This window comes from Neovison vison, chromosome 4, assembly GCF_020171115.1.
Source record: "Neovison vison isolate M4711 chromosome 4, ASM_NN_V1, whole genome shotgun sequence".
Lineage (NCBI taxonomy): Eukaryota > Metazoa > Chordata > Mammalia > Carnivora > Mustelidae > Neogale > Neogale vison.
This window is the reverse complement of record NC_058094.1, coordinates 228,012,225-228,032,754: the sequence shown is the minus strand read 5'-3', so window position 1 is coordinate 228,032,754 and position 20,530 is coordinate 228,012,225. Positions and strand designations below refer to the sequence as shown.

The following is a 20,530-nucleotide window of genomic DNA, read 5'->3' as shown; positions in this document are numbered from 1 at the left end:
ACTCACAACCCCTCTCAGAAGGGGTTCGCAAATAGGCAGAGGCAGGCAGAGAGAGAGGAGGAAGCAGGCTCGCTGCTGAGCAGAGAGTCCGATGTGGGGCTCGATCTCAGGACCCTGAGATCATGACCTGAGCCGAAGGCAGAGGCTTAACCCACTGAGCGACCCAAGTGCCCCTCACCGAAACCATTATTATTTTATGTAGACTGTTTGGAGAGGTAAATCAGGTCAACCAACACCGCTCCCCCCCAAAAAACAAACTGCTCAAGAAAGCATATCTTCACCCAAAAGTTGTAAGAACCTTGCAAAAAGCAACCAATGTATAATGTAATCACGTCCAGTCCACATACTTCGAGATCACAGAAAATGAGGGAAGAAAAACGTCTCAGTTTTAGATGCAAATTAAAAGCATTAGAATGACTTGGATTGGGGCGCCTGGGTGGCTCAGTGGGTTAAAGCCTCTGCCTTCTGGTCAGGTCATGATCTCAGGGTCCTGGGATCGAGTCCCGCATTAGGCTCTCTGCTCAGTGGGGAGTCTGCTTCCCCTTCTCTCTCTGCCTGCCTCTCTGCCTACTTGTGATCTCTGTCTGTCAAATAAATGAATAAAATCTTAAAAAAAAAAAAAAGAAACAAACTACTCTGATTGTAGGGTTTCACCTTTAGATTTACTTTCTTCGGAGCAAGACTGGGAGAGGATACTTTGATCTCCTGAACTGGCGCACACACTCCCGACCCACAGCCGGGGTCTCCTGAGCCCCAGCCCACCCTTGCTCCTGCCCAGCAGTGGCTTTGCGCCTCCTTCCCTCAATTCTCCAGTTCTGCACAATCACGACCTGTGCCTCCTGGGTCTTCTCTAATCCAAATACAGTAAAACATCAATTAACCAGAAAGCTCTGGGAACAAGGGTTGTGGTTAATTTAATTTTCTCATTAACTGAGGACTAACAAGAAACCCTGCCTAGTTTCACCCTCCAACGAAAATCTTAGGCCAAACGGGTCTAACCTTTACCTGAGTGTAAAGTCAATAATACAAGACCTGCCCTACAGGACCGAAGAGCTCACCACCTCGAGGCCCAAGACCGCCTCCCGCACAACACAAGGCCAGCTGCACAGGGGGCGAGAACGTTCGAGACCCCCATCACGTGACTTGTTTTATGTCACTCGCTTCCCTCAGAAGTGTAGTTAATCGAGGAAGGAAAAGGTTGACTGACAGAGGTTATGGCTCAGCTCTGTCCTGGTTAAATTACTCACATGCGTCCACGCCTCTGTGGACTATCTATGAACGTCTATTTTCTGAGACGGGACTCTCAAGGGCTTTAACCAACAGCCAGTCAGCTCTCTTCTGTTAATGTAACAGTAGCAGTCGGACCGCTGTCAAGAGGGACAGGGCTGGCCCTTCTGGAAGCCTGGTCAGGAGACCTCGGCACACACGCCCGGGCGGCCTCTGTGCGGGAGGGCAAGGGTAAGTCTTGTGCATCTGGTCGCCAGCCTGCCTTCAGCACGACCCACACTCACCCTCACCGTATTTAAGAACAGACATTTTTACTTATAAACATGATCTGTCTGAGATATGTGAACGGGGCTGGTGCGTGCCTAGAGGCAGGAGCGTAGACGGGGGCTGGCAGGAAATGCTAGTGAAAGTCTGAGGGCAGGGGTGGAACTATAGACCTTTCTCACCTGAACGACAGATCGATGGAGGCCACGTCCCCTGAACTATGAATTTCAGGAAAAATCAGCATTAAGAGAATGTGCCTCTAGGAGGACACACACCCAGAGAAGTGTCTGCAGATAGTGAGAAACGCCCAGTCTGAGCTTAGAAGCATCTGGAACTGGGGCATACGTTGGGCAAGCATGAATCTAAGGTGACACCCAAAGCCATGATGACCGGTGGTGACATGTGGTGATGTGTGGTGACCACGGTGGAGATGATCAAAACACAATCAGTGGACAATCCCGTGGGAACTGAAGGCCCACACTGCCCACCACGTGGCAGGGAACACAGGGAATTCTAAGGCACAGCTCCTTCTCTTGAGGAGGCTATGATGGGGTAGAACCAAGTGTACGAAGCAAAAGCACACCCATGAGGTAGGATCTAAAACAGGAGAGTAGCAGAAGCAGCCACCGCTCCCAGAACACACTTCCCTTCACAGTCAGCACCTGCTAACAGCGGTCTGTAAAGCCATAAGGCATCTTCTCATTTAAGCTGATGAGGTTGTGGTGATGAGAAAGCCCATCTCCCCTACTTTCCAGGCAAGGATAAGAGGGTTCGTTCACCCGCTAAAGGCCACAGTGTAAGGAGGTGTTGAGACCATGTGTAATTCAGGGACACAAGATGGTGTGTTCTAGACTCTGGGTCCTGTGGGGAATGAGTACAAGGCAGGGCAAATGAAGGAGGCAGGGTCAGAGGCCAGGTTTACTGCAGGGTAATGAACACACAACGTAAAACCCGGAGGTATGCAGGCGTGGAGGTAGGTTTCTCCTAAAAACGAAAGCCTCCGAGAGGGTGGGCATTTCCAGAGAGGAAGGGTCCTTGGTTAATACTTCTCCAAAGTTCCATACCCACCCTGGTATTTTCTCATATGACTTCCTAGGCCTGGTCCTGTGCTGGACATGATTCCCTCTTACATTGTCTAGAGTTTTACAATTGATGGAGACCGGTACTTAAAGTGTAGGCAGATCTTGTTGCCTCCCTGCTTGAAATTCTCCACTGCCTTCCAGCTGCTCTCAAGAGAAGCCCTCACTCCTACGCTGGCCTCGGGTGCTCCCTGAGGTGACCACATGGCCAGCTTCCCCTCATGCAGGTGAGAAGCATTCCCAAACCTCATTGTGGACACCACACCATGTCATGCATTGACCGCCCTACTTTATAGTAGTTCAGGAAGAACTACTTCATAGTTCTACCTGATACATTATACATTCCATGGTCTATTATCATCTTCACATTGGATCTAAGTGCCTCTAGGGTACCTGGCACCTGGCACCTACCTGGTAGAAGCTCATAGATTATCTGCTGAACTAATAAACAGATGAGTAAATGAACAAAAGACTATATTCTTGCCATAGTCACATCATGGGACTACCAGCAAAACCTTTCATGAAGGGGTACCTTGGTGGCTCACTCGGTGAAGAGTCAGACTCTTGGTTTCAGCTCAGGTCATGAAGTCAGTGTTAGGAGATCAAGTCCTACATCAGGCTCCATGCTCAGCCGGCAGTCTGCTTGAGATTCTCTTTCTCCCTCTTCCTCTGCCCCTCCCCCACTGCTCACGCTCTCTTTCTTTCTCTCTCAAATAAATAAATCTTTTAGATAAAGGTCTTTTGAAGGGCACACAATTGGGTATACCTCTGGTATGTAGGTAAAAAAAAGTCAGACTATCTTATAATCATGCATTGTCAACATATGTATTTGCAATAATAGCTATTCTTACAAGGTTCTTACAATGTTAGTGTTTAGAAATTAAGTCAACTTCTATTAATCTGGCTTTTGTTAATAATCACCCATCCACTTCAAAGCTTAGATATTTAATCCTTTCAGGAAACATTCAATTGCTACATGTGAAAGTTACCATGAGAATTTTAATTAAATGGATTTTGTCTAAAAATAAACTTGCCAATTATATTTTGGGGAATGCCAAAACGCAAGGAAAATCGATGTCCTCTGCCGTACATGGTCAAGGTCTTACCTAACTCATAAATTTGAAAACAACAAAACCCCTCATTTTCCTAGTTTCCTAAATGTTTAGACACTGAAATGAATCATCATATAAAAACAATCAAATATATTATCGTTTGACAGAAGACACAAAGGGTTAAGTTTCACATGCAAACAACAAAATGACCAAAGGCTACTTCATAAAAGTGCTGGAACACTGATCTCTGCAGCGAATGAGAATTTTACTAAAATTTTCTAGGAATCATAACACAACCTGGGTAGATGAAATCATCTCAATTTTATTAATCTCTTTTTTTTAAGATTTATTTACCTATTTTAGAGACAAAGAGAAAGAGTGTACAAGTGAGTGTGGGGCAGAGGAGCAGAGGGAGAGAGAAAGGATGTCAAGCAGATTCCCCGATGACCATGGAGCCCTATGTGGGGCTCGATCCAACCACCCTGAGATCATGACCTGAGCCAAAACCAAGAATCAGACTGCATCACCCAGGCGCCCCAATTTTATTGACTCCTAACTTCACATGGTGATAAGGGTGGTGGAAACAATGAGTATCACAGAAAGACAGGAAATGTACAATGCACAAAAATAAAACTGCTGTATGTTGTTAGTCATGAGCTCCTGGGGCTCACTGATGTGGCCTTTAGTGTGCTAATACCAAAGGTAGTACCATGAGCAGTGGGTTCTGTGAGTGCTGGGGACAAAGGGAAAAGACTGGAAGCAACACACTCTTCCCTTCTGCCATGATAATGTGGGGGCTGACAAGGGAGCGGTCCTCACTCATATGAAAAAATAGGTGATAGAACCCTATATGCTGAAGGCAAACTATAAGAAATGCCTGTTGGGTTGGCCACGTAGCCTCCCAGGATGCTGTTTCCACAGCCTCTAGGAACCAGCCAAAGAGAGTCACCTTGGGCCTTGACCTGCCCACCTGACTCGCCAGTCCTCTTTTAACTTTGGCTTAGACATTTATAATTCTATGGAGTGGTCTCTAACTCTCTCAACACTGGGTCTGAAAGCAACCTCTAGAAGTAGCCCACCCTCATCTTGCATCAACAAATCTTGCGATGTTTTACAATTCCTCTCCCTTTTGGTTTCTCAACGTCTTGAGGACCCGGAGTGTGTGGAAGACTGTGATCCTGGAGTGAGCAGGAGACCCGGCAATTCTCAACCTTCTTCTGTCTCTTCCTGAAAGAGGCAGGTCATTTTCAGAATTTTTCGGGGCTTCAGAGACCAATAATGACCTAGGTCGAGAGCTATGACACTGCATTCCAAGTCTCTTAGTTTCATTTTCTCTTTACTCCCCCATTCTTCATTCACCTGACTGCATTCTCCTCCAGGTCCACATCGCACCCCGTGTCTTATTTGCTCTCTCTGCCCCTCACCTAACAAGGCTATTCCTCCCCGCTGTGGCTTCTCCATCCTACGTGCTTGCGCAGCTTGCCCAAATGTCCATCCTGAAGTCTTCGTGTATTTGGTTGCCTGCTCGCACCCAGGGCTCACCCCCAGAGGAGGGGCTGCTGCTCTTCCAGAAGGGGTGGGTTCAACTGGTCCTGCAGGAGCTCCACAGATGCTCCAACAAATGCCACATGTTTTCAGCCAATTCTACTTCCAATGCCTTCTCTAATTTGGTGACATTTTTACATTTTTTTTATCCTGAGTTAACCTACCCTGTGCATGCAACAGAATGATATCTGGTGAAAATCTGGAATTTTAGAAGAGTTGTCTGTTGGTATGGGAGATTTATGTAACTTCTGCATTCACTGAGGAAGGCTGAAGTAATGTCACAACGTCCAATGAGATCGAGATCTGCTGGGGCCAAGAGGCAAGTGTTTCTACGGAGAAGACGCAGACATGACAGGGAAGGACAGTAGAACGTGAAGTTCTTGAATGATGATATTCCTGGTCAATACGGGGCACTGGAAACACCAGAGGATCCTACGTTACTGTAATGAAGGAAAAGCTACATATATACAGATAAGGCCCTAGATACCCTTTTTGGATTTAAGTAATGTGATCCTGGTTGTCACACCCAGGAGGACAGAGCAGAGACATCAATAGAAGAACCAAGACTCAGTGAGCCAGGCCAGCCCATTACTTTAAAAATAACTTGGTGGGCCACAGAAACAGGACAAAGAATTTGGAACTTGCAACAGCTTTCCTGGATGTACTGTGTCACTCTACAGGAAAGGCCTTTCTGGAAGAAACATCTCGTGAAGACCAACGCATTATCAGGGAAAACAATATAAGCCTGGGTGGCTCAGTTGGTTGGACGACTGCCTTCGGCTCAGGGCGTGATCCTGGAGTCCCGGGATCGAGTCCCACATCGGGCTCCCAGCTCCATGGGGAGTCTGCTTCGCTCTCTGACCTTCTCGCTCATGCTCTCTCTCACTGTCTCTCTCTCTCAAATAAATAAATAAAATCTTTAAAAAACAATATAAGATGTAGTTCTGGGGTGCTTCCTGCTTCCTACTCGAAAGCATCCATCCTTCTCATAAAAGCTGCTGGTGCTCAAAGGCTGAAGAGACCCGTCTTCTGCCTGCCTGCCCTTCAGGGCCCTGGTTTCCGGGTAAGCAAACACCACTTCTTTTTGCTTTCTCTATAAAGGCTCACTGATAGCAGTGTATATGTAAAATTCTATTACTGTTCCACCAAGCTCACCCGGACACAGGTGCCATCAATAGGGAGCTAATCTCTACGGACTGAGCCCTGCCGGGAGCATGATAATGTTGGGTGTGTGGTGGCCTGTGCCATCCAGGATCTCATCTAAACTTCACACTTGAATATGGAGCATCACAATGGACAGATGAGAGTTTCTGTCCCAGAAACTGGACAACATTCTCAAACCCACAGTCGGAGGCACAATCCGTCTCGGGTCCACACCCATCAGCTCTGCCTCCTCCCCCGCAGGATCTCAGGAACGCCGACGGGCTGTAAGAGTGGCTCTAGAACACACATCCCCTGGGAAGGGGTTGGGGGAGAGGGTCTTCGAAGTAGAAGGCATGGAGCTAAGTGTGGGATGGACAGTGCCTACTTAGAAAAGTAACAGCTTGGGATGAGCCATTACGATGACTCGAAATGTCACCATCATTTTCCAGTGCTCGGAAACAAAATTCAATGAACACGCTCTTCTGATTCTCAGGGGTTTTCCCTGGAGGGGGATGACACATCAGAGAAGGAGAGGGAGCTGCTGTGAGACAGTCTGAGCAGACTTTTCATCTTGTTCTCATCGGCCTTGTGGGCTGGTCTTACTGCCTCCTCCCGACGCTGCCCTTCCTTTCTCCAGACCTCCGAAGGCGGCTCCTGCCCACTCTTCCAGATCCCCTCCAGCACTGAGGTGTGTGCCCAAGGCCAGTCTCCTCCAACAGATATTGTCTGAATACTTCTAGATCCCAGTGGCCTCCTCCTCCAAGACAAAACTGTCACTTGGGCCATTTGATGTTATAAGGTTTTAAATTATCCTTGACTGTTCGGGTCTTTGTGCCTTGTCTCCCAACATAGAGTCTGATCTTCCCAAAGGACAGGGGATACCACGATCTCTATCATTGGAGGGCACACTCTTTGCCCTTACAAAATGTAAACTTGAGTCCCAGAATCACATAGCAATGCTCTAATTCAGCTCGGTGGCCTCAACTGTAACATGAAAACAATTATGCAATACACGTAAAGATTAAATGAGATACATGGATAAAGTCCTGAGCCCAGTGTCTGGTGTGAAATGACAGCTTAACGCTCATCGATGGGTTATGACTGGAAAGCCCTCGCCCATTGATAGTGGGGGTTGCTGGGCTCTCACCAGGGAGCTTGAAGAATCCTTTCACAGATATAAGAAATGGGTATTATTTTAAATAATCCATTAACATTTTTTAAACTGCCAAGTCCTAAATCATGCGGAGACAAGAAAGTGCCATTGTATCTTCTCATACAATCATTGGTAATGCACATGAGTTTTGTATATTAAAACTGAGTAGAAGTCATTATGTCTGACACTTAAGAATGATCGGCACACTCTATAAAGCAATCCACGGGAAACATTTTAGTACCAAATGATGTTTTAAAAACAGACACAAACTACAGTGTGAGCGCTTCCCTTAACTGGAGAATCCAAAGGAAACGCAGTGAGAGACAGAAGACGAGGGTATTTTATGGGTCTAAGTATTCAGTTCACAAAGGCAAGGCAAGAGTTCAAGGCAGTCACATAAGGATTCCAAGTATTTGCTCATTTCCCTTTTCAACTTCAGCCTGAGAATGGATTAATCGTTTTCTGATTGTTCACTCTGGGCCTTGCCAGAAACAGTCACATGTTAATAACAGCCGTCGTTGATGAATTATGTTCTGCTCTGTCACCAGGTTCATTCGGATATACTGGATCTGATGAGCTAATAATTCTCCCTCCTTATGGTCTGGCGGGTTTGGGGTTTTCACGAGGAACACAGAAACAGATGTCACCAACCACGTGGGGGACAGGAAGGGAGGATGCGGGGAAAGCAGCTGTTCTAGCTGCACCCCCTACTCACGAGTAGGGGGAACCTGCAGGAGCACCGGGCCAACTCCCAGTGAGGACGCGCTCGCTGTCCCCGCATCAGCACCATCAGGACCACAGTCACTGCCCTCCTACCAACTGGAAGAGATACAGGACGCATCTTTGAACCCCGCGGATGAAAATCCCCATAAAACTGGTGAATCCATCAGGCGGCCTCAACGCACCGTTAAGCCCAAACGAGGCTGCTGCTTCCATAACGACCAGGGCCGGCTGAACGCAGCCCACCACCAGTCAGTGACCCTCATTTCAAAAGTGAGAAACTTGAAACACAGGGAAGCCGTTGTGTTCCCTGGATGCCGGTCAGCATCGCGCCCTGGTCCAGAGGGTGCCTCCTGACACCTGCGCTCTGGTGACCGCCCCACAGGCTGCCTTTGCGCACGGCTTGGAGTCCCCTCTGTGCTGGTCTGCAGTCTTGCCACACATTCAGTGTGTACCCTCCACTGCTGTTTCAGCAAAGATCAGTGCCCTTGCTTTCTCTCTTTATAGATATAGGTACACATACCTGTACATATGTGCATGCACATACATGCACACGCACTTCTTTTTGTCAAACTCTTGAGAATCACTTGCAAACAATATTCCAAATACCTCAGCATACATTTCCTAGTAAGGACATTCTCCAACTGCTGTAACCGGGACCATCTTCCCTACATTACACTACCTACAGTAGGTGACGTTAACGTACAGCCCCATTGAAATTCTCTAATTTTCCCCAAATGTCTTTTATATCTATTTTGTCTTATCAAGGAACCAACCACAGTTAATGCTTTGTATTTGCTGTTATTTCTACTTTATCTATTTAATTTAATACATCCTCCCCCTCTCCCTTTCCATCCTTCAGATAGCTTCATTTTTCATGCTGACATTGGTTTTCGTTTTTAGTTTATTTTTATCAACTAGGCCATTTCTTCTAGGAAACCCCATAATCTGGACGCATCTGATCGTTTCCTCATGATTAGGTTCACTTTAACCTTTCTCGGCAATAATATTACATAAAGAATACTGTGCGTTGTTCATTACATCCCATGAGGAAGCACATATTTTGTTCCAACATTGGCAGAACTTGAGTCTGGCCACTTGGTTAGACAATGTTCATTAGATCTCTCCATTAGAAAGGTAATTTTAGGGGCACCTGGGTGTCTTTAAGCAGCTGCCTTTGGCTCAGGCCGTAATCCTAGGGTCCTGGAATCAAGCCCCACATCAGGCTCCCTGTTTGGCGGGGGGTCTGCTTTCCCTCTCCCACTCCCCCTGCTGTGTTCCTGCTCTTGCTGGCCCTCACTCTGTCAAGTAAATAAATAAAATCTTAAAAAAAAGAAAGGTAATTTTTTTGTTTTTAATTAATAAGAACCTATAGGATACTACTCAAAGATTTTGTGAATATCTTATTCCCCACTAACCTGTCCCAGTGATTTTAGAATTCATTAGTGACTTTTGCCAGTGTCAAATATGACACTAGGAAATGAAAAACCAGGATTTTCTACATCCACAATGCTTTCTACCTTTTTAAGGAAACATTCTTCTGAAAAAGAGAACTTCCCTTTCCCTTAAAACTTCACATATTTTTTAGGTAAATTCTTTAAGCAAAATTTAGGATCTAAAAATCCCACTGTTGCAAGCCAGGTGACTCTTTTTCTGGGGTCTCCATGACCTTTGGTGGGGCACTTCTGGGGGCCAGGGTGTTGCAACGACACATTTTTCAAGAGACCTTAAATCCATCTATCACTTTCTGCTGGCAGTCTGATCATCTATTTTTAAAAACCAACTCTTACTTCTCCTTCTAAAATGATACAACAGCTTATTCTACTTGGCTGCTTCAACATGCTGAATAAAATATATAGAGAGAAAATGGCAACAGGTAGAAAATGATGTATAAAAATTTGCAGCTTTGAAAAAACTGGCTAGCATTCACTCAAAAATATTTGAGTGGCTTCATCCTTTTGCTGGCTCCTGGGGATGACAGAGAAAAGAAGATAGAGCTTCAACCCTCAGAAAGACCTTGGCCATTCCCTATTTCTATACATGAAGAAGTTATATGAAATTAAAAGACACTTCTATTGTGTCCAGAAGGTACAGTCCCTAAGTTCCACTCTAGGATTAGGATGATGTTCTCCCTTCTACAACCACCAGCAATGAGGTGGGTGTGGGGGCAAAGCTGTTCCGAATCACCTGGAAATGCAATGTAGGTTTCCCAGGTGCTCAATTGTTCTGGTCTACCCATGAGTTCATTCAAATGTATGTTCTAGAAGTTGGACAGAATAGTGATTCAGAGTCTGAACTCTGAATCAGCTGGTTGGATTTCGGTCCCAACTTGGTCACTAACTGAACGGAACTTAACCACCCTGGGCCTCAGTTCTTCCAATGCAAAATGTGAATAAGAATCCCTATCTCACAGGATTATTATGAGAACTGTCAGTTAATGTAACAAAATGGCTTATAATTCTTCTTAGCACATAATACATATTCATTGACTATTAATTGTTTTGTTTTGATGATGAGTATGACTATTGTTACTAATCTGACTATTCTGTCCCCTAAAGTGTTCAACATGAGATAAAGTAAGACTCCCATAACATTGAGGAGTCCTTCCCAGAGTGAGGAATGCAGAATTACTGACTTTCTCAAAAAGCAAAATGCTGGAAAACAACACTTTTCCAAATGTACCACACAATAAGAGGAGGGAATCCTGCAGTTAGGAGCCAAATTGCAACATGCTAATATGGAGGATTAGAGCCTACTGTACGGGCATACATTCTTAGAATTAATGAGGCCCATGTTGCAAGTTATTAACCGGAGAGATTAGCGTTATGGGCCGGTGGGCAGGCAGACCAGCTCTGGCGCCGGGCCACCAAATGGGTATCTGAAACCACCCACTGCAAGTCAGTTAACCACAAGGTGTCATTGTATGCACAGAGAGCTGAATCCGAAGTCTCCTCTATAAGACGCAAGTGCATTTCCTACACGCTTTATGTATTCATGGTCATCGCTACGTGCGATTTTAGCAGAGATGCAAATTTTAAGGTCCATAATGTCCTTAAAATTCAAAAATTTAAGGTCTGTAATGTTTCGTGTTGAGGCATCAGGAAAAAGGGAAGAGAACTCATTTCAGTTTTAAACACATAATGATTAATGAGAGATTATATATTTCAAAATATTAAAAATACTTGTTAAGACCCAGGGTGGTGAAACAGTGTTTATGGATAGTCTGACATTTTATATGTTAGCGTTGCCTCATACATTTATTTCCCATTAAAAGAACTTTATAAGTAGGGATGAAGTACAGAACCACCAACGGCCTCGGCCTTCGAGCATGGCTGTCGCTGGTCACCTGCTGGCACCAGTCGTGACCACCATCTGCTCAAGTCCATGGCCTGCCAGCCCTTCACCGCACACCGCAATTTCCACGTGTCCAGCAAATAACCTGATGCTGGCAGATTTTCAAAAGCACCATATGAACAAAAAAGCTGTCCAACACGGACTCTATGGTTGAGTGTACTTGCATGTGGCTTCTGAGGAAGTTGGGTTCTGAGGCAGCTCTGGTCAGGGCAAGGGAATGGGCCACCCCAGCGGGGCTGACCTGGCTGGAATCCTCAAGGTCAGCAGGCCAGTGAATGTACCTGACCGTGGGCACGAGGGCATCAAACCCCCTCACTCCAGGACAGTGCTTGTTTACGGAAAGGCAGGTATTTCTTGATGAAGTGGGTGGGAAAAGATGCCTGCCTTGGAAGGGGATCAGCGTCGCCTAGAGACCAGACTGGTCTCAGCTCAGGTTGCCATAGTCAAATACCACGGATGGGGGCTTAGCCAAGAGACAGTGACCTCTCCCAGTCTGGGAGGGCCGGAGTCCAAGGACAGGGCCCTGGCAGATTTAGTTCCTCTTGGCTTGCAGACGGCTCCTGGGGAGAGACAGCTCTGGTCTCTCTTCCTCTCCCTGTAAGGACAGGAATCCCATCATGGGGCCCCATCCTCAAGACCTCCTCTAGGACGAATCACCTCCCCATGGGTCTGTGACAAAACACCGTCACATTGGGCATTACAGCTTCATCATGAATTTTGGGGGGACACAAACATTCAGTCCACACCAAGGCTGGCACCCTAAGTGTGGCAAAGAAAGCCCACTGAGAAAGACCAGTGGCCCTACAGTCTTCCTGCTTCCTGCCTGAGGCTCTACTCCTTCCACCCTGCCCAGAGCTTTATCATCGCTGACCCTGTGGTCCGTTTCCTGCCCTGTGTTGCGCTCGGCTCCCTGGCTGGTTTCTGGAATTGCTCTGACCTCTGCTCAGAATGCCTCCTTGCACTCTTCATGATTAGCTCCCTCCTTTCGTACCAATCTGGCCTCAAATGTCACCTCCTGGCAGTGGTGTAGGCTGCACTCCCATGCAATCCCTCCCTCCCTTCTTCCTGATTCTGTAACCCCATTTTGGTTTTCTTCAGAGCACCCTGCTGCTGCTCCCAGAAGATGGGTCTGTTCTGTACCAGCCCATCTGCTTCCTACCTTTACTTAGTGCCAGGTCCCTACAGCTTACGGCTGTGCCCGCGGGGCCTTCAAAGTCTCTGGTGTGTAGTAAGTACTTTGTTGAGAATTAATTAAAATTATAATGTGGCCCCTTCTCTCAAATTATGAGGGAGGAAGACCCAGGGCTAGCTAAAGGAGCTGGAGGAAGGAATGGGAAACTCCCGTGTGATCTGCATATGCTAACAAATTCGTAAGGCGACCGCCATCGAATCATAGGGAAGACACACCTCTTTCTGTAAGTGACTCAGGAGCTAAGCTGGCCAAGCCACCTGCACCCCACAAGGAGATCCGGTCCTTAGTAAGCCAACCTCTGTCACCTGCCCGCTCTGTTGCTCTGCAAACCTTAGCACACTGGGGCCACCTGGCAGTAAGACCAGGCATTTAGGCTTATCCTAGTTTATCAACATGAGACAAGAGGTGTAAAATAACTTCTTCCAGGTCACGCAGCTGGTAGCTGTGCGGCCGGGATGCCAACCAGAGTCCATCCGACTCCAAAACCCCTGGTCTGCTCACATGCCCCCATGAGGACCGTGACTGGGCGAGTCATATCTCTGGAAGCTCAGAGAATGTCCTGCATGAAAGGAGGCTAATTCCCAGGAATTTTATTTATAAGCCATTCAGTTAAAAATCAGCACACGCAGTCTTAAAAAGCAAAGAAATCCTGTTAACCTGCTACATGGATGAACCTTGAGGACTTACACTGAGTTCAGCCGGTCACTGCGTGATTCCCCTCACAGGAGGCGCCCGGAGACACAGAAGGCCGGATGCCAGGGGCTGGGTGGGGGGGCGGGGTTTCAGTCCAATAGGCTGGAAAGGCTCCAGAGGCAATGGCAGTGATGGCTGCACAAGATTGTTCTTAATGCTGCTGACCCGTACACGTAAACATGGCCAAATGGCAAATGTTATGCTATCTATGTTTTATTACAATAATTTTTAAAAAATCAGCACATACCAAAACATGGTTGAAAACACTTACGCTCTACCTACAAACTATGTAGAGCTCCAAATGCAGCACCAACTGTCTCCTTCTACGAGGAGCCGTTGACGGGGTGCATGGGACACACATCGCATGCCGGGTCCCCACAACGGCCTCATGGAGCTGCCGTGATGGCCTCCTCTTTGTATGAAGAAATGGGGGTCCACACCAGCAATTAGCGATAAAATGAAGACCATAAAGTCAAAATAGTTATTTTTACAAGAATGACCGGGAGGAAGAAGCACAGACAATGTACCCTCCGGTTCTGGCTCCTCGTTTCCTAACGACCCTGACTGTAAGCGTGTAGCTAACACGGTCATTTGAAAGACTCCGCATATAGACACCCCCCCCCAGCCATTGATTAACTAACTGCTTCTTGGCTTTTCTGTAATCGTTTGGCTTCGCCCTTCCCCTGTTAGACCCTTCCCCCAGTTAATTGTTTAACCGCTCTCTTGCCTTTCTGTAACCGCTTGGCTTTTAGGGGGTGATACTGGTCTCCTGTTTAAACAGGATACCTTATGTGCATAGTCATGTAGGCAAGGGGGGTCGCCTAGGTACGTGGGCCTAGTCACGTAGGCAGGATGTTTCTCTGCTAAGTAATAAGGTCCACTCCCCCTCCTCACTCCCCCTCCCCACCTTTCTCTTCGCGCGCCGGGGTCCTTCAAAGCCAATCTACAAACACCGAGTATGCCTTACATTCAAACCAGCCAATAAGAACCTTGTAACTATGTTTCTGCTTCTGTACGTATGCGCTCGCTTCCCCCCGAACCCCATAAAAAGACCCTAAACAAAGGGCTGGCGCGCGAGTCCTCCTAAGACTTGACCGCCCGCAGGTACCTGTGTCTACTCAATAAACCTCGTGCTGTTTGCATCTGACCAGTGGACTCGGCTCGGTTTTTGGGTCCGGGGGTCTCCTCCTGAGAAGGGGTCCATTCCGGGGTGCTTGGAGCCCCGGGGGGATCTTTCACATTAACGTCATTAGTCACCCGGGAGTCACTCTGTGGCCATCCTGGGAGCGTGCAGAGGGGACAGAATGCAGGAGACAGGGCCGGGCCAGGCACTCTCCTGGGGGTGAGCAGTGCGGAAGGGGGAAGGGCGCCTCACACAGATCCCAGCACACCTGACCTCTGCAAGCAGGGCGGCCTTCACTGCGCAGGAAACAGGTCTCTGAATGGTGCGTCCCCTGGTGCTGGCCAGGCCTCTCCTGCCCCTGACTTCCAGCAACACTTCTAAGGAACAGACCCAGTCGGCAAATCATCTCCCATTCAGAGCCCTCTGTTCCTGTCCTAGCCACTCCCTTTCTAGATTAATCCACTTCCTTTGGCTTTTGTTTGTAAATTAAAGTTGGATCACCTCCTCTAAGGCATCAATGGCCTCTCCTTTTTCTACCTCGAGAAGCAGTTAATTAAAAAGCACCTTTGGACCCCCCTGGCATCTTGGTCCAATGTCGCATTAGGTGAACCAACAGGGTCGACCAGCGTCAGAGGGGGTTCCCGCACATTTGGAGAGGCTCAGCTTCTGCAGAGAGAGAACGTGGGAACAGTTGAACATTTTGGGGGGCTCACCTGTGCCGGGCGGGGCACGCTGACCCCGGTCCTGATGGGCAGGCCTGGGGGTTAGAGGAGGCCGTGGAGACAGTCCCTCCAGGGATCCCTGAGAAGGGAGCCAGGGAGTGCGATTTAGGGACAGAGCAACGAAGGAGAGACAAGCCAGGACACCAGGGAAATGCTCACACCGCATGACCTCCGAGGGACAGAAGAACAAGGAGTCAAGGGACCCTTCTTCTCCCAGCATTTCATGCGCAGCTGAAAGAGGGCTTCCTCTGGCAGCCGGTCGAAACCTCTCCTGAGCCAGGGCAGCACGTGGACTCCCCCACGCAGAGCATTCCAGAAGTGCTCCGGGAGTGGGTCAGCGTGCAGGTGAGTGTGTGTGGACTGCTCCGCTATTCAGGTAGAGAAGATGTTCCCCCAGTGGGTGGGACTAGAAACCAGTCCTGCTGAAGTAATCCGATCTTCGCACTCAATTTCTTAAAGAACAACGCCTAGCGGGGTGTGTTGACTGACATTGCGCATCGATGAGACACCGGCAGGAACATGCGTAAGAGGATCCGCAGAATTTATACCCAAAACTTCCAGAGAGAAACAGAAGAGCTCGAAGCACGTCCCATTAGAAAGGTCAAACGCTTTTTTGTGGGCCATCACCCAATTTTAATTAATCAGCTCAAGTTGCTGAATTAACATTTTCCAAAAGAGATGAGGGATATAGGAAGAAGACAGAGGCACATTTAGATGGACAAAGACTTGGAATTCAGCAAAGAGCCCGCACGTCATTTGTCAACCACTCAAGAGTCAACTGTGGGCTCAACTTGTCACAAAATCTGACCCGGCCTGAGACGGACCAGAGAAAGCAATTATCTCCCTGCATTGCTGGGACAAGCATGAGACCATTCTGCACTCCTAACCAGCTTCCCATCCGGGAAAAAAAAAATTATAATTTTTTTTCCCTTCAAGATTCCTGGACGGCGTACACCTGCTACATCGCTAGTATCTGACAATGCAGGAAGCCCTGGGTTAGAACAGTTAGGGACCCGGAGGAGCACATGCTGGACCTTTTCCAGAGCAGTCCAGGAAGCTAGGAAGGATGGACTGTGAAATCAGGCCACAAAGTCTGGTGGGAGTGTCTCCAAAAGACAGGACTCGTGGCCTAGAGCCGGGCCGAGGGCAGGGAGCTGCTGCGGACATGGGAGGTCGTAGCTGCCGCAGCAGCTGCGACCTCCAAATGCTGTCGAGGGCGGATTCAAGTAACAGTTGACACTAAACACATGACCAAGTTTAGCTACAAAAATGAGAAGAAGGAAAACTCCAAACGCTCCACCAACAGATTAATTTGTAGACGTAAACCACTATGGCACTTAGGGGCCTTGTGTAGACGTGGGTCCTCCGTATAGGGTTAAGGGCCCTCCGCACACCTAGCCGGCCAGATGTCCCCACTGCAGCCACGTATCAGGAAAGAACCACCTGGGCAACTTGTTAGGACAGTTAGCTGAGCCTCACGCCTAGTGAGTTTCTAATTCAGTGGATTTGGGATAGGACCCCTGCGAATCTGCTTTTCCAACAGGTTCCCAAGTGCTGCTGCTGCTGCGGGCCGCGGACCACACTTTGAGGACCACAGCTTAGCTGCTCAGCACGGAGTGGGACAAGTGAGTCAGGTGGCTCTTCATGCCTCCCGATTCCTGTGTTTATCAGATATGAGCGCGCATACTGTCTTGATGCCTACAGTCTGGGCAGTGAGATTACACACCCAACACTACCATGCAAGAGCTTTCAAACTTCTGTTCCTGTTCTACAATATAAAGGAAACATTACATGACAGCCCAATTACGTACGTGCAAAATTAGAATCAGGGTTTCAGGACACAGTATCTACCCATACTCCTGCTACGCACTCCGATATTTTCCAATTTTTTCCCTCTTCTACTCAATTGCCGTCCTCTCTGACTTCCTTTTGAATGGAATTCTAGCAGTAATTTGGGGGAAAGTAAAAAAAACAAAATGATATTATTTAAAAAAAGACTTGTGGCTTTTGGATTCAAAAGGAAATTAATATTTATAAAGCATGCAACAACCAGTGCTATTTTTACAAATTCATGCTCTTCACCTGGTTAGAGGCAATGCAGTTCGAGATGCCAGAAATGTGAACGCAGAAGGAATCTGTCAGACTCACCTGAGAGAGCTCAAGTAGTAGACTTACAACAGAAAGGATCTCTCCAACCTGGTAAATGAGGCCATCAAAAATGACAAATTCTATGGACAAAACATATTTTTCTCTTCATTGTAACATGGTTCAGTGGCAATGAAGACTGACCACCAGTGGATCCCATGGCTGATGCTGGCGCCCTTTCGGGGAGGAGCTCCCAGGCCCGCGTCCCCACCTGTCACTGCCTGTCACCTTGGCAGTAACCCTGGGCAACCACAGATGGGGTCCACTGGGTGATACAGTTCTTTTTTTTTTTTTTTTTAAGATTTTATTCATTTATTTGACAGAGAGAGAGATCACAAGCAGGCGGAGAGTCAGGCAGAGAAAGAGAGAGAGAAGCAGGCTCCCGCCAAGCAAAGAGCCCGATGCGGGGCTCAATCCCAGGACACCGAGATCATGACCTGAGCCGAAGGCAGCGGCTTAATCCACTGAGCCACCCAGGCGCCCCAGTGATACAGTTCTTGATTATGTCATTTTCTGGATCTCAATTCCTCCCACGGACCTCGGGGAAACCTCACGCTTTGAGGTGCCATGTTCTCATCGAGGAAAGAGGAAGCCTCTGGTAACATGACACAGAAGAGGGTCTACCACACGGAAGAGGGCTCGGGCAAAATAACATCAGAAAGATCTCCACGCACATTCAAACTCCCTGTAAAATAATCTGACAGTCTCATCGTCCTGCTCTGTTCCTAAGAACAGTTCTTAGACGTTTTTAAGGCTTCCCTGGGAGTGAATTATATTAAGACTCAGGCGTGACACCTGGGTGGCTCAGTCAGTTGGGTGTCTGCCTTTGGCTCAGGTCATGGTCCCAGGGTCCTAAGATCGAGCCCCGCATCGGGCATCCTGCTCAGTGGGGAGTCTGCTTCCCCCACTCTCTCTGCCTGCCTCTCTGCCTACTTGGGATCTCTGTCTGTCAAATAACTAAATATAATCTTAAAAAAAAAAAAGACTCAAGCAAGACTGAGTTATCCTTTTGATTGTGAAGTCACATCTGCCTTTAGTTCTTCCAACTTTCTAACTTTTCCCACACAGTAACTATTTTAGCAGGTTCTACCCCACTCAATTCTTCAACCTCCCATTCAAGAAACCTACTGACCTAAAAAGGCCTGATGAGGCCATTCTTCCCAAGACATGGTCTCGTAGGCTGCCCATCAGAATCCCTAAGGGAAGGGGGTATAGCTCAGGGGTAGAGCATTTGACTGCAGAATCCCTAAGGGTGGGTTTTAAATGACACGAATCCTGCCCCAGACCAATGAAACAAGAATCTGGGTGGGAACCAGCACCCGCGTTTTCTTTTCTTTTTTTTAAGATTTTATTTATTTATTTGACAGAGATCACAAGTAGGCAGAGAGCGGTCTCCAAGCATAACTGGGCCAAGCTCTTTTCCAATTTGATTTGAACCTGTAGGAACGTGCTCTCATTTTATTAGAGCTCGTTGCACATGAAAAGTGATTCATCTCTCCCCAGAAAGGAAGACACAATGCAATGGTCTCTTCGGGGTTCTTTGTTTCTTAGCTTCCATCAAAGGGATGTGGAGATCACTGCTTTGCCCTGCGAATTTTATACGCTCGGCTAGATCCGTGTGCCGAGGTTCTGTTATCTTACATCGGTGTGGGTACTATAGTTGATTTCTGTTTTGTTCCTATTTCCCTTTTGGGGGGGGCCTCAGTGCGTGGCTTGGCTGGAATGCTCTGGTCCTGGGGCTTGCCCTTTAATTCCACGTGCTTTGACAGGAATCTGTGGTGTAACTAATCCCCAAATTAATCTCTTCCTGAGACAACAGCGAGTCGAGGTGGTTTCTCTCAGCCCGACACTGGGCCAAATGACAGGTCACTCACGCTGTCCGGTTCAGCCGGTTACTTGGCTGTTCAAAGCCAGTGTAATTCGTTGATGGAACTTCCCCGTTTCTGTCCTTGTGGGGGGCTCACACAGGTAGACCCAGGGAGAGGCCTCTGAGTGAGGACACCACATTGAGGAGAAAACATAATAGAAAGAAGCCTGTCCTGTGACCTCTTTCATCCTGTCAGAACAGGGGACACAGCTGACCTTCCTCTGTGACCAAGCTCAGGAAAGGGATAGGCAGATCCAGGAGGGCACCCCACGCGCATCCTGCTTTCCCTCAGTTTGTGGGCCCAGCTGGTGAGTGCCCAACAGTTCTATGGAGAATAGACCATGGACTCCAGATCTGGCTCTTCCTGGGCTCATAAATAAATCACGTAATTAAGGAAGAAAGAGATGATCCTGGGCCCGTAGGTCACTACCCAGGTGGCTTGGGCTGAACCACTGTTTCCGTGGTTGGGCATTCAGTGGTTCCTGTGCCCCAAGTGTGTCTCTGCATGTGTGCACCTGTCCCTCAGAGACCCACAGCAAGAGGCTGAAGGCGGATATGGGAGCACCATCAATGGGAGTGTGGTCCACTTCAAACAATGCTTTGGCCATTCAGGTTTCTTAACGTTGAAGACAATAAACTTCGCTGAAAGTGTACACCTATGAGTTTGTGTTTATTGGTTATATTGAGATTTCCTGATCAGTCTTTAAGGTGAGAAGGTGACTTTGAAGCAGGACTAGGTGCCCAGGGAATCCAAAGATGGCTCATTTCCCAAGCGCGGGGCTCGGGAGATACAGCAGCAACCCTCTTCTGCACAACCTCCCTGCTCGCCCACTGTTAAAGCAGAGTTCTATTTTAAACCAAGTACATAACCACCAAATTAGTAGCATTTAAAAATATTAAAATCAGGCAAAACAAAATGGTTACAAGAAGGCACAAGATAGCTACAATGTAAAATGTGTAATAAAGAGAATAAATAGGATAGTTTGTAGGAACTCAATGGTAAGAACATATGATCGATCTAGGGGGCCACAGAAAAGGACGGCTCCCCATCCTCTTCCTCGAGATGAGCAAGCCTCCCACTTAGCGTACCCAAGGTCCTCAACTTGAAGTTTCTCCCAACCCCAACACTCATTTTTTTTTACCTCTTTTTAAGTGAAGGGTTCAGTCATTGGCCTTTTGCTTCAGAAATTCTCCTAAACACAAAACGCCTTACCCAGCCCTCCCTTGGAGAATATGGCACCAACCGGAATA

At 47.6% G+C, this 20,530-nt stretch overlaps 1 protein-coding gene across 3 annotated transcripts in view; it reads right to left on the bottom strand.

Moving 5' to 3' along the window:
- The window catches only part of DPP6 (dipeptidyl peptidase like 6), a 791,001-nt gene that overhangs the window by 379,567 nt on the left and 390,904 nt on the right, over nucleotides 1–20,530 (bottom strand). The gene's annotated exons all lie outside the window — the stretch shown is intronic.